Here is a 21,453-nt window from a genome sequence, read left to right as displayed (position 1 = left end):
AGCGTTTGATGGGGCACAATGGCTGCGTTTAAAGGCACAGTGACAGCATTTGATGGGGCACAATGGCTGCGTTTAAAGGCACAGTGACAGCGTTTGATGGGGCACAATGGCTGTGTTTAAAGGCACAGTGACAGCGTTTGATGGGACACAATGGCTGCGTTTGGTGGGCACAGTGGCTGCGTTTGGTGGGGCACAGTGGCTGCATTTGGTGGGGCACAGTGGCTGCATTTGGTGGGGCACAGTGGCTGCGTTTGGTGGGCACAGTGGCTGCATTTGGTGGGGCACAGTGGCTGCGTTTGGTGGGGCACAGTGGCTGCGTTTGGTGGGGCACAGTGGCTGCGTTTGGTGGGGCACAGTGGCTGCGTTTGGTGGGCAGAGTGGCTGCGTTTGGTGGGCAGAGTGGCTGCAATTGATGGGCACAGTGGTTGCGTTTGGTGGGCACAGTGGCTGCGTTTGATGGAACAGTGGCTGCATTTGATGGGGCACAGTGAGGCTGCAATTGATGTCTTTTTTTCTGAATTTCTTAGTTTGTTTGCACCCCCCAAAAAATTTTGAGCACCAGCCGCCACTGGCATGTGCACAGTACTCCATGCATGCTAAAATCAAAGCAAACCCTTTAAACAGTCCACATTTAGTTGCAGTCTCCAGGGAGTGGGGAAGGGTACCTGTTCCCCCCTCCCCCCTGAAAGGTGACAAATGAGCCTAAAGAGGAAGGGGTGTGGTTTACAGATGATAGGGCGGGTCTTAAACAGGAAGGGGTGTGGCCTCGGCAGCAAGGGGTGGGTCGTATTTAAATTAGGGGGGTGCATGAGTTTAGTCAGGCCTAGGGCAGCACAAAACCTAAATACACCACTGGTAACAGTGCCCGCAGGTCCCGCGGACTCGATGTCTGCCGGGGGGGCCCGCGATCGTGTCACGGAGTGGCAGAACAGGGAGATGCCTATGTAGACAAAGCATTTCCCTGTTCTGCCTAGTGACATGACAGGGATCTACTGCTCCCTGTCATCTGGAGCAGTGATCGCTGTCATGTTAGTGGTAGCCCATCCCCCCAAAGTTAGAATCACTCCCTAGGACAAACTTAACCCTTTGATCGCCCCCTATTGTTTAACTCCTTCTCTGCCAGTGTCATTTACACAGTAATCGCTGTATAAATGACAATGGTCCCAAAATAGTGTCCGATGTGTCCGCCATAATGTCGCAGTCACAATACAAATCGCAGATAGCCGCCATTAGTAATAAAAAAAATCTAATCATAAAAATGCCAAAAATGTATCCCCTATTTTGTAGACCCCATAACTTTTGCGCAAACCAATCAATATATGCATAGTGCGATTTTTTTTACCAAAAATATGTTGAAGAATACATATCGGCCTAAACTGAGAAAGAAATGTGTTTTTTTATATATTTTGGGGAGATATTCATTACAGCAAAAAGTAAAAAATATTGCTTTTTTTTTCAAAATTGTCGCTCTTTTTTTGTTTATAGCGCAAAAAATAAAAACCGCAGAGGTGATCAAATACCACCAAAAGAAATCTCTATTTGTGGGAAAAAAGGACGTCAATTTTGTTTGGGTACAACATCGCATGACCGCGCAATTTGCGCAATTATCAGTTAAAACGGCACAGTGCCGTATCGCAAAAAGTGTTCTGGTCAGGAAGGGGGTAAATCCTTCCGGGGCTGAAGTGGTTAAAGCATGTTATACAGCACAGTGCTTGTGCTATGTAATTTGATCCCCTGTATCACCTGAAATGCCTGGTTCATCTTGCCTGGTTCTTCCCTCCCCCTGTAAACTGACCACGGTTTATCATAGCTGCTGAGCCCTGACACCGTGGCCAGTTTACGTGCCTCCATCATCCGCAGCTCTCCTCTGTCCTCCTCTGTCCTCTCCCCCCTCCCTTCCCTGCCTGTCAGCTCTGTGTGTGTGTGAGCCGCCCCTCCCCTCCTGCCGCTATTAGTAGTATTTTTCACATTTAAAAACTGTACTGCCAGCCCCTCTTGTTTATCCAGCTATAACATGCAGTGTAAGTGTTTGTGAAAAACGAATCGTCTAAATACCATTTTTGCAGATATCTTCAGGCCAGCCACTCTCCCCCATCTAAGGGCTACGGCGGAAGGAGCAGAGCGGCCAGCACAGCAGTCACGTGACCTCCTTGCTGACATCAGTGGGAGATTTTGGCTCTTCCCGCTGTAGCCCTTAGATGGGGGCAGAGGATGGCCGGGAGTCATGTGACCGACCTGAAGATATCTGCAAAAATGGTATTTAGACGCTTTGTTTTTTCAAACAAACTTGCATGTTACAGCTGGTTACAAGAGAGGGTCATGCACTGGCATGCAGTGTAAGGTTACAAACACTTTAATCCAGGGATACAACGTCCTTTCAAATTTTGTTGTGTTGTTTTGGTGGAGGGTGCAGGTGAGCTTATCATTAACCAGTTCAGTTTGCGTTTGACGTAATCGAGAGGTAACATAGGCTGCTTGCAATGTTTTGTAATAATAATCCTAGTTGCCAAAATCATGTATAAGATCAGCTTGGCGGATTTTTTTGGGACCTCAGGGGGTAACTTCTGAAATAAAGCTATCTCGGGAGATCTACGAATATTCACTCCCGTCACAGAACAGATAAAGTTAAACACTATAATCCAAAATCTGGATACTTCCCTAATGCCGAAAGCAGGTTGGTGATGCATTTTCACAGTCCTTGCTCAGTAGTGTTTTATAATTAGATTCTATTAGTATTGTATAGTATTGTATATTGTATAATAGATATTGTGGATAAAGCATGAGCAGTGTCCTGCCAATCAGTTAAGCAAAGAGAGAAATTAATATCTTTTTCCCATCGAGTAGGCACCATGATTTTAAAAATTGACAGCAGTTGCGGAAGAAGAACCTCTGTCCAGTGTCACAGGGAGGGGGGGATCAGGGAAAGGGGGGGGGGGGGCTGGAAAATGTTACATGTTCCACTTTACAGATGGGTGGAACATGTAACATGTTTCAAAGGTGAACTTCTCCTTTAAAGGGCAACATTAAAAATGCACAATTCCCTCAACATGCTTTAGGAAATGTCCTAAACCTACCTGTGAAGTGGCACACCTGTACAATGTAAAGCTGTTGAAGACAAGAGGCTGGATATTCCTTTAACATACATACCAGACTCTTTTCCAGGATTGGGAGCTAAATTGGATTTTAGGGGTTACCCTACGCTGAAAAAAATAAAAAAACAACTCCCCTCACCTCCCCCACCCCAAAAATCTATAACAAACCCTTATCTGAGCATGCAGCCAGGCTGGCCTGCAAAAAGGGAGGGAGAAGGTTAAGAGCAGATATACATTTTGCTAACATTGCACGAAAATTCTTGGAGTCAGTTGAAGGCTGATTTTAAAAGTCTGCTGAGTACAGGAAAATGCTCCATTTCCATGTGAAACTAACCATTCGGAAGAAAGATGGGCTTCCACATGTCATGTAAAAAGTTCCATTCCTAAGCATGTACCCCTGACCATCAAACCTTAATGAGTTTCTTGGTCACCCCATTTCAACACTACGGGCATTACTGAATTAATATTGAGTTGCTTCCCCCCGCCTCCCCCCACCTTTGCAGCTAGAACAGCCTCCACTCTTCTGGGAAGACTTTCCAAAAGATTTTAGAGTGTGCCTGTGGGAATTTGTGCTCATTTGTATGGTCAGGTTCTGATGTGGGAGGAGAAGACCTAGCTCACAATCGCCATTCCAATTCATTCCAAAGGTGTTCAGTAGGATTGAGGTCAGGGCTGTCTGCAGGCCGCTCCAGTTCTTAACACCAAACTGGTAACACCATGTCTTTATGGAGCTGGCTTTATACACAAGGGCACAATCATACTTGAACAAAAAAAGGGTCTTCCTCAAAATGTTACCATAGGATTTGAAAAGCATGATTGTCTTTGTGTGTTGTAGCATTAACTTCACTGGAAACACCTGAACTTCATATTTTAGAGAGATGTTAGCATACATTTGGCCATATAGTAGATGTTGACTAGGGATGAGCCGAACACCCCCTGTTCGGTTCGCACCAGAACTTGCGAACAGGCAAAAAATTTGTTCGAAGACGCGAACACCGTTAAAGTCTATGGGATACGAACATGAATAATCAAAAGTGCTAATTTTAAAGGCTTATATGCAAGTTATTGTCATAAAAAGTGTTTGGGGACCTGGGTCCTGCCCCAGGGGACATGGATCAATGCAAAAAAAAGTTTTAAAAACGGCTGTTTTTTCGGGAACAGTGATTTTAATAATGCTTAAAGTGAAACAATAAAAGTGTAATATTCCTTTAAATTTCGTACCTGGGGGGTGTCTATAGTATGCCTGTAAAGGGGCGCATGTTTCCCGCGTTTAGAACAGTCTGACAGCAAAATGACATTTCAAAGGAAAAAAAGTCATTTAAAACTACTCGCGGCTATTAATGAAATACACATAAAAGTTCATTGATAAAAACAGCATGGGAATTCCCCACAGGGGAACCCCGAACCAAAATAAAAAAAAAAAAATGACGTGGGGGGGTCCCCCTAAATTCCATACCAGGCCCTTCAGGTCTGGTATGGATATTAAGGGGAACCCCGGACAAATTTTTTTTAAAAAATGGCGTGGGGTCCCCCCAAAAGTCAATACCAGACCTTTATCCGAGCACGCAACCTGGCAGGCCACAGGAAAAGAGGGGGGGTTGAGAGAGCTCCCCCCCTCCTGAACTGTACCAGGCCACATGCCCTCAACATTGGGAGGGTGCTTTGGGGTAGCCCTCCAAAACACCTTGTCCCCATATTGATGGGGACAAGGGCCTCATCCCCACAACCCTTGCCCGGTGGTTATGGGGGTCTGCGGGCGGGGGGCTTATCGGAATCTGGAAGCCCCCTTTAACAAAGGGACCCCCAGATCCTGGCCCTCCCCCCCGTGTGCAATGGTAAGGGGGTACAAAAGTACCCCTACCATTTCACAAAAAATCTGTCAAAAATGTTAAAAATGACAAGAGACAGTTTTTGACAATTGCTTTATTTAAATGCTTCTTCTATCTTCTATCTTCTTTCTTCTATCTTCTTTCCGTTTCTTCCTCCATCTTCTTCTTCTTCTGGTTCTTCTGGTTCTTCCTCCGGTGTTCTCGTCTGGCATCTTCCTCTGCGGCTTCTTCCCTTCTTCTCCTCGGGCCTCTCCGCATCTATGATGGCATGGAGGGAGGCTCCCACTGTGTGGGGCTTCTCCTCTTCTGATGGTTCTTAAATAACGGGGGTGGAGCCACCTGGTGACCCCGCCCCCCTCTGACGCACGGGGACTTGACGGTACTTCCCTGTGGCATTCCCCGTGACGTCAGAAGGGGGCGGGGTTACGTAACGGGTGACCCCGCCCCCTCCCCGCCATCATGGGTGTGGAGCGGCCCGTGGAGAAGAAGGGAAGAAGACGCCGCGGAGGAAGATGCCGGACGAGAACACCGGAGGAAGAACCAGAAGAAGAAGAAGATGGAGGAAGAAACCGAAGGAAGATAGAAGATAGAAGAGAGAAGAAAGAAGAAGCATTTAAATAAAGGAATTGTCAAAAACTGTCTCGACAGTTTTTTTGTGAAATGGTAGGGGTACATTTGTACCCCCTTACCATTTCACACAGGGGGAGGGCCGGGATCTGCGGGTCCCCTTGTTAAAGGGGGCTTCCAGATTCCGATAAGCCCCCTGCCCGCAGACCCCCATAACCACCGGGCAAGGGTTGAGGGGATGAGGCCCTTGTCCCCATCAACATGGGGACAAGGTGTTTTGGGGGGCTACCCCAAAGCACCCTCCCAATGTTGAGGGCATGTGGCCTGGTATGGTTCAGGAGGGGGGGGCGCTCTCTCGTCCCCCCCTCTTTTCCTGCGGCCTGCCAGGTTGAGTGCTTGGATAAGGGTCTGGTATGGATTTTTGGGGGGACCCCACTTCATTTTTTTTTATTTTGGCGCGGGGTTCCCCTTAAAATCCATACCAGACCTGGTATGGATTTTGAGGGGGACCCCACGCCATTTTTAAAAAAAAATTTGGCCAGGGTTCCCCTTAATATCCATACCAGACCTGAAGGGCCTGGTATGGAATTTAGGGGGACCCTCCACATCATTTTTTTTTTAATTTTGGTTCGGGGTTCCCCTGTGGGGAATTCCCATGCCGTTTTTATCAATGAACTTTTATGTGTATTGTCGGAGCGGCAATTCATTATTAGCCGCGAGTAGTTTTAAATGACTTTTTTTCCTTTGAAATGTCAAACTGTTCTAAACATGGGAAACATGCGCCCCTTTACAGGCATACTATAGACACCCCCCAGGTACGAAATTTAAAGGAATATTACACTTTTATTGTTTCACTTTAAGCATCATTAAAATCACTTCTCCCGAAAAAATGTCGGTTTTTAAAACTTTTTTTTGCATTGATCCATGTCACCTGGGGCAGGACCCGGGTCCCCAAACACTTTTTATGACAATATCATGCATATAAGCCTTTAAAATTAGCACTTTTGATTTCTCCCATAGACTTTTAAAGGGTGTTCCGCGGCTTTCGAATTTGCCGCGAACACCCCAAATTGTTCGCTGTTCGGCGAACTGGCGAACAGCCGATGTTCGAGTAGAACATGAGTTTGACTCGAAGCTCATCCCTAATGTTGACTGTATATTTTAGGAGAACAGCATCTAAAACAGTGAATGCAGCTTTATTGAATTAATCCCATAGCGTGCTTTTCTTTTTAAAATTCAGCTGGTTATCAAGGTTTGCTCTTTAGAGGTTCCCTCAGTCCATCTTATGATTTCCACCTGTCTTCTAGGAATTCATCTTTTTTCCTGGACGTTGTGACACCCGATGACACTTTGCAGCCTGGCAGATGCCAGATCTGGTTTTATGCCCAGAATCCTAGCAGATTAAAAGTCTGTCCTCCCAAAATATTAATCATGATCACATCAGAACTCTGTAGAGGGGACAGAAGAGGCAACGTGACCGCTTCCTGACTTCCTGATTACACCAGTCTCAGGGTGACACAGGGGGACGTTTGTGCCAGAAATTGTGGACCACTTAAATATATTTTGACTTGTCTTGTCACCCAGGGGAGAGTCCTGTCTGTGGATGGCGAATATCTCAGATGTGGACGTCAGTCTGTGTCCGGCCTGATGAGGAATATCTCACAGCCAAAGTCCTCGGCAGAGGCCCCGGTGGTAGCTTTAGCCATCGGGGAGATTGCTGATGGATAATTACCGGCTGTAATTAAAGCTGTGGGCGAAATTCCTCTGTCTGCTTTGATAGATATTAATATGCTGTGCCCGTCCCCTTCGCACTAGAAGATGTTATATGATAACAACTTGCTGCCCAAAGATGCTGACAGACATAATTTACTGACATTTGTCACTTGCAGACAGGGAAAGCCAGGAGATTGTCTGATCCAGCAAAGCCAAACTTACACAAAGTATTCACACTGATGTCGTTACTCTTAAGCAGCAAGAAGTATCATCATGTTAACACAAATTATGCTTTGTGAGTATTTTAAATGTAATATGGATCTATTGTCGCCTTAGATGTAATTGTGTGGGTGACAGTATTAATGTAAATAAACCAATATTTTTAATTCACGCATGCATTTTCATTACAGTGTGTTATTTGCTAATTTTAAAGTGCACCTGTCTTCAGACACACATAATTAGATGCAGCGCACTCTGTAATGTCATTATAACACTTCGAGGTACAGTATGTACTACCTCTCACAGGGATCACAGTCTTACTCTAGGAATGGGACAAAGGGTGGGCAAGAAGGGAAGCTGCTCATGGCGCAGTGAAGCAAAGGGGCAAAAAATGGACACAAGATGCTACACCAATTCTATTGCATCTATTCATTATTTAATTTGTGGGGGAAGAGGGAGCAATTCTGGATCTTTGCCCTGGGCGCTGGACAACCCTGTCCCAGGACTGGTCTTACCCCTGACAATGTCTTCATCTGCTTTTCTCTCCAGGACAAAGTCATCTTTTTTCTGTATATATATATATATATATATATATATATATATATATATATATATACATACACAGTATATGTATATATACTATGAAGCACTTAGACTAATTGTACAACTATTCCCAATAAATTATATTAAAATACCATATATGGTATTAAAATACCATATAAAATACCGTGTAAGGAGCATAGCGGGCGTGTGCCCGCAGGTCCCGCAGACTCGATGTCCGCTGGCGACCCATGATTGCGGTGAGGAGGGGCAGAACGGGAACTGCTTATGTAAACAAGGCGATTCCCCCATTCTGCCAGATGACACGACAGAGATCTACTGTTTCCAGTGATCGGAGCAGTGATCTCTGTCATGTTCCAGTAAGCCCATCCCCTCTACAGTTAGAACAAACTGAGGGAACACACTTAACCCCTTGATCGCCCCCTAGTGTTAACTCCTTCCCTGCCAGTGTCATTTTTACATTGATCAGTGCATTTTTATAGCACTGATCCATGTTATAATGACATTGGTCCCCAAAAAAGTGTCATTTGGGGTCAGATTTGTCCGCCGCAATGTCGCAGTCCCACTAAAAATTGCAGATCGCCGCCATTACCAGTAAAAACAATAAAAATATATAAAAGTCCCTAAATCAATCCCATAGTTTGTAGACGCTATAACTTTTGCGCAAACCAATCATACGCCTATTGCGATTTTTGTTACCAAAAATATGTAGAAGACTATATATTGGCCTAAACTGATGAATACATTTGTTTTTTTATATATATTTTTTTGGATATGTATTATAGCAGAAAGTTAAAAAAAATAGGTTTTTAAAAAAAATTGTTGGTGTTTTTTGTTTATAGCGCAAAAAATAAAAACCGCAGGGGTGATCAAATACCACCAAAAGAAAGCTCTATTTGTGAGTAAAAAAATGACATCAATTTTGTTTGGGTAAAATGCCTCACAACCATGCAATTGTCAGTTAAAGCGATGCAGTGCAGTGGAATAACTAGAACCTTCAGGGCCCCGATGCAAGAAACCATGAAGGGACCCCCGGACAGGGCCCTTTCCTCCGAGCTTGGTGGTGGAACAACAGGGCCCGGTCGCAAGTGGGTGGCTGCATATAAAGGAACCGATTTTCTCCATTTCTCCCTGCTTCTCCTCCTCTCCCTCCCGCAGGCATTTAGCGGCTGCAGGAGAAAATTGGAGAGATTGGTTCCTCTATGCCAGTGTTTCTCAATCTTTTTTCAGTCAGGGCACCCTTGAAGTATACACCTAGGTGAATGGGGCTGCACTGCAACCACCCTGCAACTGTGTGCATTGCATGTGATGCATTTAAGGAGTTAAAACAAGCGGTCAGGGTGCAAGATATTGCCGCTTTACCGGCTGTCAAATGCCTCTGAAAAGCGATCTGAGCATGGATCGCTTTTCAGAGGAACAGCATTACTTTGCTGGTACTTTGAACAAGCAAGAAAAAAAATCAGTTCTGATGACTTATAGGGGGTCAGGATTAAACGTGCATACATAAAATGTGCATACATATAATACATATAAACACACACATATACTGTGTATATATATATATATATATATATATATATATATATACACACACATACATATACACACACACATATATATAAATGCACACACATATAAACACATGCAAAACACACACATATAAACACACATACATGCACACACATATAAACACACATACATACATACAGAAAGCCTTTTAAAAATCGGCAGTGCTTTATCTTACCTCTTTCTTCCAGGTACTGCACTGTAGGGGGAGACAAAGAGCACAGCACACACTGTGCTTTCAATTTAGGTGAAATGCTAAATGAGCCTAAGCCGGTTTGATGTTTTCTATGCACAAAAGCTACTCTCCTGAACACGATTCGTCTCTGTTCAGGAGAGGAGCTTTGATTGCCTCTAAACTCTGCTGTTCCTAAACTCTGGTAAAGGTCTTTTGGGTTGATTTACTAAAACTGGCGAGTGGAAAAGCTGATGCAGCTCTGCATAAAAACCAATCAGCTTCTTGGTTATTTTGTCAAAGCTTAATTGAACAAGCTGACGATAGAAGCTGATTGGCTACCATGCACAGCTGCACCAGCTTTTGAACTCGGCAGTTTTAGTAAATCAACCCCAATATGTGCATGGGATGGCTTTTATTGAGTTGAGTTCAGAGGCTTTGGCAAAAGAACGCCAAAAGGTCCTAAACGTGAGTTTAGGGCAGCAGTGAACATGAGGCCTAAAGTGTACTTCCATCACACTTGCCACGGTGCCTCCACCTCTTCACCCGCAAAAACTCACCAGAAATTGTTGCCCCTCTTTACATAAACAGTAGGTCAATCAGCGCTTTTCCACTGCAGGGAGTTTTTCCAATACCCCCCTCTATTCCGCTGTCTTCTATTGCCACATTCACCAACACGCCTCTTTCATCATGTTTCCAACATGAGAACTGACCACAGGGAAGACAAATTGCTCATAGTATAAAATCTTTTATTACTATTAAATTCGCATGTACAGAAAAACACTCAAATTTTCTTGTGCTGAATCCCAGCACATAGACAACCCGCTCTACCGTATGCTGTACCAGCTCTCCTGTTCCTTCTGAGCCAGGTACTTCGGGTTTCCGGCAGAAGTGACACCAGGACTTGTTGGCTCCGCTCCAATGTGTTTCACCTTCCGGCATCCTCAGGAAGCGATATCTTTTTTTTTCAGGCATCATCTACAGTCACGATCTACTTCCTAGACTGAGATGCTCAAAAATGACACAGTCATGTAAATCCTGATGCCTCCACAGTTCTTGACTGTGTTCACAAATGTCTAACACAGACCAGCCACTGCTGCAAACTCTCACCATGTGACTTTCTGCAATCATAATAAAATATTACAGTCTGATCAATGGGGGAGTGGAGACTAAGGGAATGCTTCCTCCCGGTTGCAGCAGACTGATGACATCATCTCAGTCTAGGCAAAGTCACCAACTACAGCTCAATGCCAGTTTTTTGCAGATCTTTTCTGAAAATGATATTGCTGCTGTATATTGTGTCACAAGCCAGGGATTTATTCATGCAGATTTGCAAAGTAAATACTGGGTAAAAATTGGCATAAAGTCTTTATATAGTAATGAAATTTATTTCTAGAATTGATTTTTCTGTGTTAGCTTCAGCTTGATCAGATATGATGAAAATAGATGTAAAAATTGCAGCTTTATTAATAAAGAAAAATGTCAGAATAAGTGTTTTCCAAAAAAAAATTGTTAAAACATCTTAGACCTTTGAGAAATGAGTCCCTTACAAAAACTGCTATAAAACACTAAGGATATCATTGTGACTCCTCGCCATTGCCTCCCTGTGTACAACATTCTCCTTGTCCTGTGAAACAAGATCACTTCCAAGTCTTAACAATTGGCATTTCTGTGACGTTGGGAGAGGTAACTGTAATAAGCAGCATTGACGATTAATGGAGCTCATTAAGAAAGCCGTTGTAGCGGAATTAATTAGTCTTTGGCTGCAGATCTTGTTAGCAGTTCCGCCACATTGATATCATGTAATTACAGAAATCGCGTAAGTCATGCCAGAGTACCGATCTTTGCTTAACGCCAACAAACTTCCTGAGCGTCCGGGGTGAAGAGTTAGGAAGCAGAATATGAATACCAAAAGTGAGCAAAATTATTGGACAGCATTTGAGGTGGGAAAGAAGAAAAAAAAGCAAAAGAATGAATTATCATCTAATTTCTTCAAGAAGTTTACAGATATAATATTAGAATGGTGTTAAATAGGTCATGTTGTAACGATATCACGTATGGGACATGAAAAGCTGTAGCTAGCTGCCATCTTGTGTGGAAGTAGCCAGGACAGTTTTGAGAACCATGTAACCTCACAGAGAACTCTGAACTCCGTCTTCCCCACCTTAGGAATTCAAAGCTTTTTAAGTTCAACAGAAAAGGTTATCTCAACAGAGAAAACAGTTCAGGCCTGTCGTAAAACTGTCACCCTCCCCATTCAGAGACCAAACAGGCCTAGGTCGTAAAGTCTTCTGAATACACCTCATAAGAATAAGTATGAAATTTCAGCATGTTTCATAACTTCTGACTTAGTAATAGCACAGACATAATCTGGACATATTTAGCTTCCTCAGATAATAGGGAACGTTTCAAGTCCAGACACCCCTATGTCAGGTCATATGGGAAACCCCTGGGACCACTTATTCCTCCAAAGCAGGCTATACGTTATAGATATGGCATGTTTAGACTTGTTTTGAAGGAAATCTCAAGTTGAATAATAATATGGATATTTGGAGTCTGTAAACCCTACAGATGCAGATATATGAACATGTATTACAAAATGTACCTGGGACGTGGTCATGAGTGTAGACACCTCCCAGCAACCAACCCCTACACCAGCTGACCAGATGATTGGTTACTGGTCGCTGTCAACACCCCTTTTGATTTGACAGAAAAGAGGAGATGCCAAGACAATGGGCAGTTCTCCTTTTACCATCCAAGAAGAAACATCTGCCAAGTCGAGAACCGATTACCTAGCTCATCGATCGAACTCTGATCAACCCTCGGACATTAATTGCAAGTATCCTTCCTTCCCAATTCTACCTTATTGCTTTGTGGCTGTATATTGTCTTTATTTTTTGAAACATCTTTTTTCTGTAAATATTTTATTTGCATCAACCTTGACCTTTTCATAATAAACCCTTATGTTGAAAAGTGTTAACCTTGTCTCTAAAGCTCTTAATGCAAGCTATAAACGAACCTGCCTCTTGAAGGGTGCTACTGTTATAGAGTAAGACTCTGAGCAGACCTGTCTGTAGTGGCAGTGTGTGTGTGGCAGACGCTTATTCTCAAATTATAATTGGTATTGCAAAATTACGAGTCTCCCCCGGCTCGGTCTTTTAAACGGGGGTGGTGGCAGTTAAAGGGTTAATTGTGTAATTAGCCCAGTGACAATCACTCTCAGGCTGCTCGCACCTAGATTGTGGTCCCGCAAGCTGGAAAATCTTTGTGCTGGGCGCAGCTGAGAGTGGCATTGTTACGTAAGTGACAGCGTGGTGTGAGGTTGGCCGGTCCTTTGTCGCGAGTTAGCGAGGAGGGCAGGGATCTGACACCCGCGTTCGTCACATATTGGCTGGCAGCGTAGCGGGATAGTTTCGCATTAAGAGCATTCAGTGCATTGTTAGGAATTAGCTCTGCACTGAAGGATTGTAACCTTTGTGGAAACAGTCCTTAGAGACAAGCTGGTGCATATTTTTTATTTTTTTTTTTTTCAAGAGAGACATACAGCAACAGCTCCTTCCTACACCTTCTTCCTATTTCTTCTTTCTGTTCTATCCTTTCTGCTTGCAACATGTCTGGGTTATCAGCATATAAAAAGATGAGCAAGAATGAACTGACTGCTGAGTGCGCAGAAAGAGGAATTGATGTCGGTGGAAAAAATCGTGAAGGCTTGATACATGCCTTACAGGAGTTTGATATCCGTGCAGACCAGAACCTGGGGGAAACTGGACCAGAAAGGGTTTCCGCTACTCCAGAGCCCAGTGGTTCAGAGGCGGCCTCACCAGATGGGCAAGCAGAGACTGACACTGGAATACCACGGATTGTTACCTCCAAGCCACCACAAGAGCAGGCCAGCATCAGATTGCCTGAAAACATCATAGACTCTCTTCAAATGCAAGAAACTCTACAAAACCTCAGGGAGACGGATCCTGTGGTGTACTTGCAGTTTCTGGAACGCCAGGCCGAGCGGGAGGAACGCAGGGCTGAGAGGGAGGCTGATCGTCGGCACGAACTGGAGATGGCTAGGCTCCAGCAGCAGCGACAGGCTCAGAACCTCGGATCCCTAGAGCACAGGGATGCCTCTCTGCCAGTGACCCCGGCAGCCAAGTTTCCAGTTATGGAAAAGGACAGTGACATTGACGTGTATCTACTGTCGTTTGAAAAAACTTGCCGTCAGTACCATCTGCCCCCAGCACAATGGGCCCGGTACCTGACACCAGGGCTACGAGGCAAGGCCCTGGATGCTTATGTCGAACTGTCAGAAGAACAGTGCGACGATTATGCGGCCCTAAAAGCTGCAATCATCCAAAAGTTTCAGCTAACCCCGGAAGTGTACCGGAAGCGTTTTAGGTCCTTGCAAAAGGGGCCTGGGGACTCATACATGGATGTGGTAGGTCGCTTACGCACCACATTCCGGCAGTGGACTAAAGGCTTGGAAGCCGATTCTTTTGAATCCCTGGAAGATCTTATGATTGCAGATCAACTTTTGCATATCTGTCCTACAGACGTCAGACAGTTTGTGCTGGAGCGAAAGCCAGCCTCTGCCAAAGCAGCAGCAGAACTGGCAGATACCTATATCCACTCTCGGGTATCTGACCATCGCAAGGTTCCTCTGAATGGCTGGAAAGGAGGGAAATCGCACACGGCAACCCCTCCTCTGCCTACCAAACAAGTTCCTCAGCAGCCGGAACCTGCAACTCCTGGAGCCAAGGCCTTCCTAATGGACAAACGCAAATGCTACAACTGTGGGGGAGCCGGACATCTCAGGGCGCAGTGCCCTGAGCAGAAGAAGACGACATCACCTGGCCATCCGGCTAGCAACCCTTCCGCTGTGCTGCTCGTCAGTGGGAAACCTCCCGGAACCAATGCCAACTTGCAGCCAGTCATCGTAGGCCACCGGACTGTAACAGGCTTTCGTGACACCGGAGCTGAAGTCACATTGGTCAGACCAGAGGTTATAGAAGAAACAGACATCATCCCAGAGAAGTTCCTTACCCTCACCGGAGTTGGGGGGACCCGTTCCTGTGTACCCCGTGCCTATGTTTTTATTGATTGGGGTGCCGGAAGCGGGATGAGAGAGGTGGGTGTCTCGGAGGAGATCCCCACTGCAGTGTTGTTGGGTTCTGATTTAGGTACCCTGGTTTCATACTATGCCCCTGCTAAAAGCACCCCAGATGCTCCCACAGATCTCTCTGGACCTCCCAAGGTACTGTTTACCGATGTTGGGGTAATATCTGGGCAACCTGTAGATGGACAGCGGGAGGGGGAGGGTGGAGTGGAAGTGCAAGGTCCTCCTTCTTCAGAGACAGGAGAGGAGGCCCCCTTGCCAGTGAAGGTAACTGATGTATGTTCCAATGATGCTGAACTGATAAAGGTTAAATGTGATGATAATGATGATGATGATAATGATGATGATAATGCATTGCCAGTACTGGTGGTCACTCGCAGTGCTGCAAAGGCAGCCGAGGTGCAGGCCCTGGTCGCAGAACAGCAGGAGGAGGTCTCTGGGCCCTCTCCCTGTTCTGACCCAGTGGACTCCACCTCTGTTGAGCCTCAGCAGCTGTCCATGTTTGCCACAGGACTGCTGGCTGGGACCTGTTGTTCCGCCTTTGAAACAGCACTGCAGACAGACCAAACACTAGCACAGCTCAGGAGTCTAGCTGATCGCCCCCCTGCAGAGAATGACAAACAAAAGGTCTATTGGGACAAAGGTAAACTGTACAGAGAAAATATGCCTGCAGAGGGGAATGAGGCTGACCTAGGTAGCAGGCAGCTGGTTGTACCCAGTCAATTTAGGGGACAGCTGCTAAAAGTGGCTCATGAGATTCCCCTCGCAGGGCACTTGGGGATCACTAAGACCCGAGGGCGGTTGATACATAACTTTTATTGGCCTACAATGCTCGCTGACATAGCTGACTACTGTCGGTCCTGTGTTACCTGCCAGCGAGTTGGCAAGGCAGGGGATGTACACAGGGCTCCGCTAAAACCTTTGCCTGTGATTGACGAACCTTTTAAGAGGGTGGCAGTGGATATCATTGGGCCTTTGGCCATCCCTAGCAGTTCAGGCAAACGTTTTATCCTTACAGTTGTCGACTATGCCACGCGTTATCCGGAGGCGGTGGCTCTCTCCTGCGTCCGGGCAGACAAGGTCGCTGATGCTCTGCTGGGAATCTTCACAAGAGTGGGATTCCCGGCTGAGCTCATTAGCGATCAAGGCCCTCAGTTTGTGTCCGACTTGATGCAAGCTCTCTGTCGGAAAATACAGATGACGCATATCATGGCCAGTCCTTATCACCCACAAACGAACGGTTTGTGCGAGCGTTTCAATGGAACTTTGAAACAAATGTTGTGCACCTTTGTGCACTCCCAGGGTAAGGACTGGGAACGGTATCTGCCTCATCTGCTGTTTGCTTACAGAGAGGTGCCTCAGGAGTCCACAGGCTTTTCGCCATTTGAACTTTTGTACGGACGGAGGGTAAGAGGACCCCTGGACCTAATCCGTGAGACCTGGGAGGGCAAGATTGCCGACTCAAAGGTCTCTGTTGTGGATTATGTCCTAAAATTCAGAGATAAAATGGAGACGCTGGTGGAAATGGTACGGGAGAACATGACCCAGGCCCAGACTAGGCAGAAAGAGTGGTATGACCGTAACGCTAGGGAGCGGACCTATGACATTGGTCAGAAGGTGTATGTTCTGCTTCCCCTGCGGCAGAACAAGCTCCAAGCCGCATGGGAAGGCCCGTACACCATCACCCAGCGTCTGAATGATGTCACCTACTTGGTCAGGTTGGGAGAAGGGCGTAGACGGCAGAAGGCCATTCATGTTAACATGATCAAAGCCCATCATGAGCGCACGGCCTATGTCATGCCGGTCTGCAGCAGGCCAGAGCCCGAGGAGGCTGATCCACTTCTGGACCTGCTAGCAGACACCAGGGAGGTAGACTCAGAACTCCTGATAAACTCCAATCTTACCCCCACCCAGGTACCTGGACTGAAGCGAGTGCTGGCAGTACATGGTAGCAGGTTTACGGGAAAGCCTGGGAGGACACACCTCGCTGTCCACCAGGTGGACACCGGGGCACATCCCCCCATTAAACAGTCGGCCTATCGCGTCTCCCTGGAGGTGCTGGCCGACATGAAAAGGGAAGTGGAGGAAATGCTGCAGCTGGGGGTGATTCAGAAGTCCCACAGTGCCTGGGCGTCCCCAGTAGTCTTGGTCCCCAAAAAGGACCAGACGACCAGGTTCTGTGTGGACTACCGGAAACTGAATGCCATCACTACTGCAGATGCCTACCCTATGCCCCGGATTGATGAGTTGTTAGATAGGCTGGCGGCCGCCCGTTATATAACAATCATGGATCTGAGCAGGGGGTACTGGCAAATTCCTCTGGCCCCTGAGGCTCGGGAAAAGTCGGCCTTCATCACCCCATTCGGATTGTTCGAGTTTACCGTCATGCCGTTTGGGATGAAGAATGCCCCAGCTACCTTCCAGAGAGTCATGAATGACTTACTGGAGGGGCTGGAAACCTTTGCCGTAGCCTACTTGGATGACATCGCCGTGTTCAGCCCTACCTGGGAAGAACACCTGGTGCACCTGTCACAGGTCCTAGACCACCTGACAGCCGCCAATCTGACTGTCAAACCCAGTAAGTGTCAGATTGGCATGACTGATGTGCAGTACTTGGGACACCAGGTAGGAGGAGGTACCCTGAAACCCGAGACAGGGAAGGTTGAGGCCATCCTGGCCTGGCCTACCCCTCAAACCAAAAAGCAGGTTATGTCTTTCTTGGGGACCGCTGGCTACTATAGGAAATTTGTATGTAACTATAGTAGCCTGGCCAAACCTCTGACTGACCTAACCAAAAAGAAACTGCCCAAGGTGGTGTCTTGGACACCAGAATGTGAGCAGGCATTTCAGGCCTTGAAGGGGGCGCTGGCCAGCGCACCTGTGCTGCAGGCTCCAGACTTCACCCGCCGTTTCCTTGTGCAGACGGATGCCTCTGCCTTTGGATTGGGTGCAGTCCTGAGCCAGGTGGACGAGGCCGGAGAGGAGCATCCCATCCTCTACCTGAGCAGGAAGCTGCTTCCCAGGGAAGTAGCATATGCCACGATCGAAAAGGAGTGTCTTGCGATCGTGTGGGCTCTCCAGAAGTTACAAACGTACCTTTATGGACGGCACTTCACTGTGATCACAGATCACAATCCCTTGAGCTGGCTAAATCGTGTTGCTGGGGAGAATGGCAAACTACTTCGGTGGAGCCTAATTCTTCAGCAATACGATTTCACCATCCAGCATAAGAAAGGCAGCGCCCATGGCAATGCTGATGGGCTGTCACGACAAGCCGAGCCCGCAGGAGTCGGTTGCGTCAGGAGGGAAATTGTAGTTCCCTCCCATGCAACCACCTAAGGGGTGAGGTGTAACGATATCACGTATGGGACATGAAAAGCTGTAGCTAGCTGCCATCTTGTGTGGAAGTAGCCATGACAGTTTTGAGAACCATGTAACCTCACAGAGAACTCTGAACTCCGTCTTCCCCACCTTAGGAATTCAAAGCTTTTTAAGTTCAACAGAAAAGGTTATCTCAACAGAGAAAACAGTTCAGGCCTGTCGTAAAACTGTCACCCTCCCCATTCAGAGACCAAACAGGCCTAGGTCGTAAAGTCTTCTGAATACACCTCATAAGAATAAGTATGAAATTTCAGCATGTTTCATAACTTCTGACTTAGTAATAGCACAGACATAATCTGGACATATTTAGCTTCCTCAGATAATAGGGAACGTTTCAAGTCCAGACACCCCTATGTCAGGTCATATGGGAAACCCCTGGGACCACTTATTCCTCCAAAGCAGGCTATACGTTATAGATATGGCATGTTTAGACTTGTTTTGAAGGAAATCTCAAGTTGAATAATAATATGGATATTTGGAGTCTGTAAACCCTACAGATGCAGATATATGAACATGTATTACAAAATGTACCTGGGACGTGGTCATGAGTGTAGACACCTCCCAGCAACCAACCCCTACACCAGCTGACCAGATGATTGGTTACTGGTCGCTGTCAACACCCCTTTTGATTTGACAGAAAAGAGGAGATGCCAAGACAATGGGCAGTTCTCCTTTTACCATCCAAGAAGAAACATCTGCCAAGTCGAGAACCGATTACCTAGCTCATCGATCGAACTCTGATCAACCCTCGGACATTAATTGCAAGTATCCTTCCTTCCCAATTCTACCTTATTGCTTTGTGGCTGTATATTGTCTTTATTTTTTGAAACATCTTTTTTCTGTAAATATTTTATTTGCATCAACCTTGACCTTTTCATAATAAACCCTTATGTTGAAAAGTGTTAACCTTGTCTCTAAAGCTCTTAATGCAAGCTATAAACGAACCTGCCTCTTGAAGGGTGCTACTGTTATAGAGTAAGACTCTGAGCAGACCTGTCTGTAGTGGCAGTGTGTGTGTGGCAGACGCTTATTCTCAAATTATAATTGGTATTGCAAAATTACGAGTCTCCCCCGGCTCGGTCTTTTAAACGGGGGTGGTGGCAGTTAAAGGGTTAATTGTGTAATTAGCCCAGTGACAATCACTCTCAGGCTGCTCGCACCTAGATTGTGGTCCCGCAAGCTGGAAAATCTTTGTGCTGGGCGCAGCTGAGAGTGGCATTGTTACGTAAGTGACAGCGTGGTGTGAGGTTGGCCGGTCCTTTGTCGCGAGTTAGCGAGGAGGGCAGGGATCTGACACCCGCGTTCGTCACACATGTTACCGAGTTTGGACCTAGCAATCAGCAACTAGATCTGGGTTTATCACAAGGGAGCAAGTCACTTGATCCACTATATCCGGATGTGTCAGGTAGTGTTGGCATTTGGTCCAGAGGAAGCAGCTGTGAAGGAGCACAGGCAAGGTAATTATAAGAGTGTCCTGGGTGCCTTTGCAGCGATATGAGCAAGGTGGCAATGTCCCTCAGGCGCCTTTCACACTGCCGCAACTTGAAAGATGTGCGATTTTGCCACGATTTCAGGGAATGTCTGGATGCCTGAGGTCTGTGGACCTCAACTCGCATCAAAGTCAGACCAAAGTAGTACAGGAACTACTTTGAAGTCGGTGCGACTTGAAGTCACACAAATATGAATGGTTATCATTGGGAATCATAGTGTACGACTTGTCATGCAACTCTGATGTCCAAAGTCACAGGAAAAGTCGCACAAGTGTAAAAGGGGCCTTAGGCTCCATTCACACCATAGCGTTCTGTTTTGTGGGCAGAATTGCGGCAATTCTGGCGGCGACTCAAAAACACCGCAAATAACGGGATGCCCTTGCGATCTGTGTTACTTTGAATAGCACCAAATCGCTGCAGGATTCTGCCGCGATTGTCGCCTGACAAATCAACGATTCTGCCCGCAAAACGGAACGCCATGGTGTCAATGGAGCCTTTAAGTTCAAATATTTAGAAATGAAAGGTGATGCTAGTCACACATCATCAAATATAAGACCTTCCCCATAATCTAGCCTATAGAAGTGTAGCACCCTCTAGTGTGCTAGGTTAGTTAGTGTAGAATAGTTAGTGTAGGGAAATTTAGTTCAGCTCAGTAAGCCTGAGCTGTGAATCTGGGCCAGTGTTTAGTGACTAAGTTCTTCTTCTTGTCTTTTCCCCAGAGGATAAATGGGTAGCGCCAATTTGCATGGGCTCATCCTCCAGGAGAGGTTGAGATGACTCAGGAAGGTTTGATGAAGAATAAGAAGTAGGCAGCGTACTGGGGGGCAAAGAAACAAACCTCTCTACGCCATTCTTGCAAACGCCTGTCTATACGGATGGCTACTTGCATGGCTTTATGGCTTTATTCAACGACTTTGGTTCAGGGTAGTATACTAAGGAATCTTTGATGGAGTCTGGTAAGCCTAACCTGAACTGGCTTCTTAGAGCAGGGTCATTCAGGTCCCCAGCAGTGAAAATCAGAACAGTATTGTTCAGCGGTGCGTTTTTCCTGACGTAATGATCTACGATTAGTTTCAGCTGAGTGGGCACGGTCAGGATCATCATAGAGTAAACCTAGGGCCTTGAAAAAAGCTTCAACTGACCCTCTGGCTGGGTCATCTGTGGGGAGACTAAAAGCCCAAGACTGGGGATCCCCCTGAAACCATGTTATAATCAGGTTAATTCACTGTGCTTCAGAACCAAAAGAGTGTGGCTTAAGCTTAAAGTACAGCATACAACAATTTTTAAAGTTCGAAAACATATGGGAGTCAGCAGAAAAACGATCAGGCGTTATTGCTGGAGGTGCATTTACATGCACAGACAGTTCCTGGACTTGGCGTGTCAGTTTGCAAATTTCCTCAGCAAATAAACGAGCCTGTGTAGAGTCCATCTTCACAGAATTAATTTTTTTAAAGGCTTGTGCTAATGTCATGTCTACCCCAATGCAAGTGGTCAGACACTATAACTGGCTACTGTGTTCTTCACCTATAGCAGCCTCCTTTCCCATAGGGCAAGCGGGCCTACCGGTACTCGATTGCCCCCAGGTCTTATACACAATGCTATAGTGCCTGGCTACCACGCCAGGGCAGGCGCGAACAGAGCAATGCAAACAGGTACTTGCGGTTGGCAGACAGGCAGCGTGGTTCTATGACAGTCCAGGTAAAAGGCAGGCTGAGTTCAGGGAATAGTCCAAAATCCAGTCCAAGGTTATACACAG

Source organism: Aquarana catesbeiana, linkage group LG03 (genome assembly GCF_042186555.1).
Source record: "Aquarana catesbeiana isolate 2022-GZ linkage group LG03, ASM4218655v1, whole genome shotgun sequence".
Classification (NCBI taxonomy): Eukaryota; Metazoa; Chordata; class Amphibia; order Anura; family Ranidae; genus Aquarana; species Aquarana catesbeiana.
The sequence above is the reverse complement of the archived record's forward strand: the minus strand, read 5'-3'. Positions refer to the sequence as shown.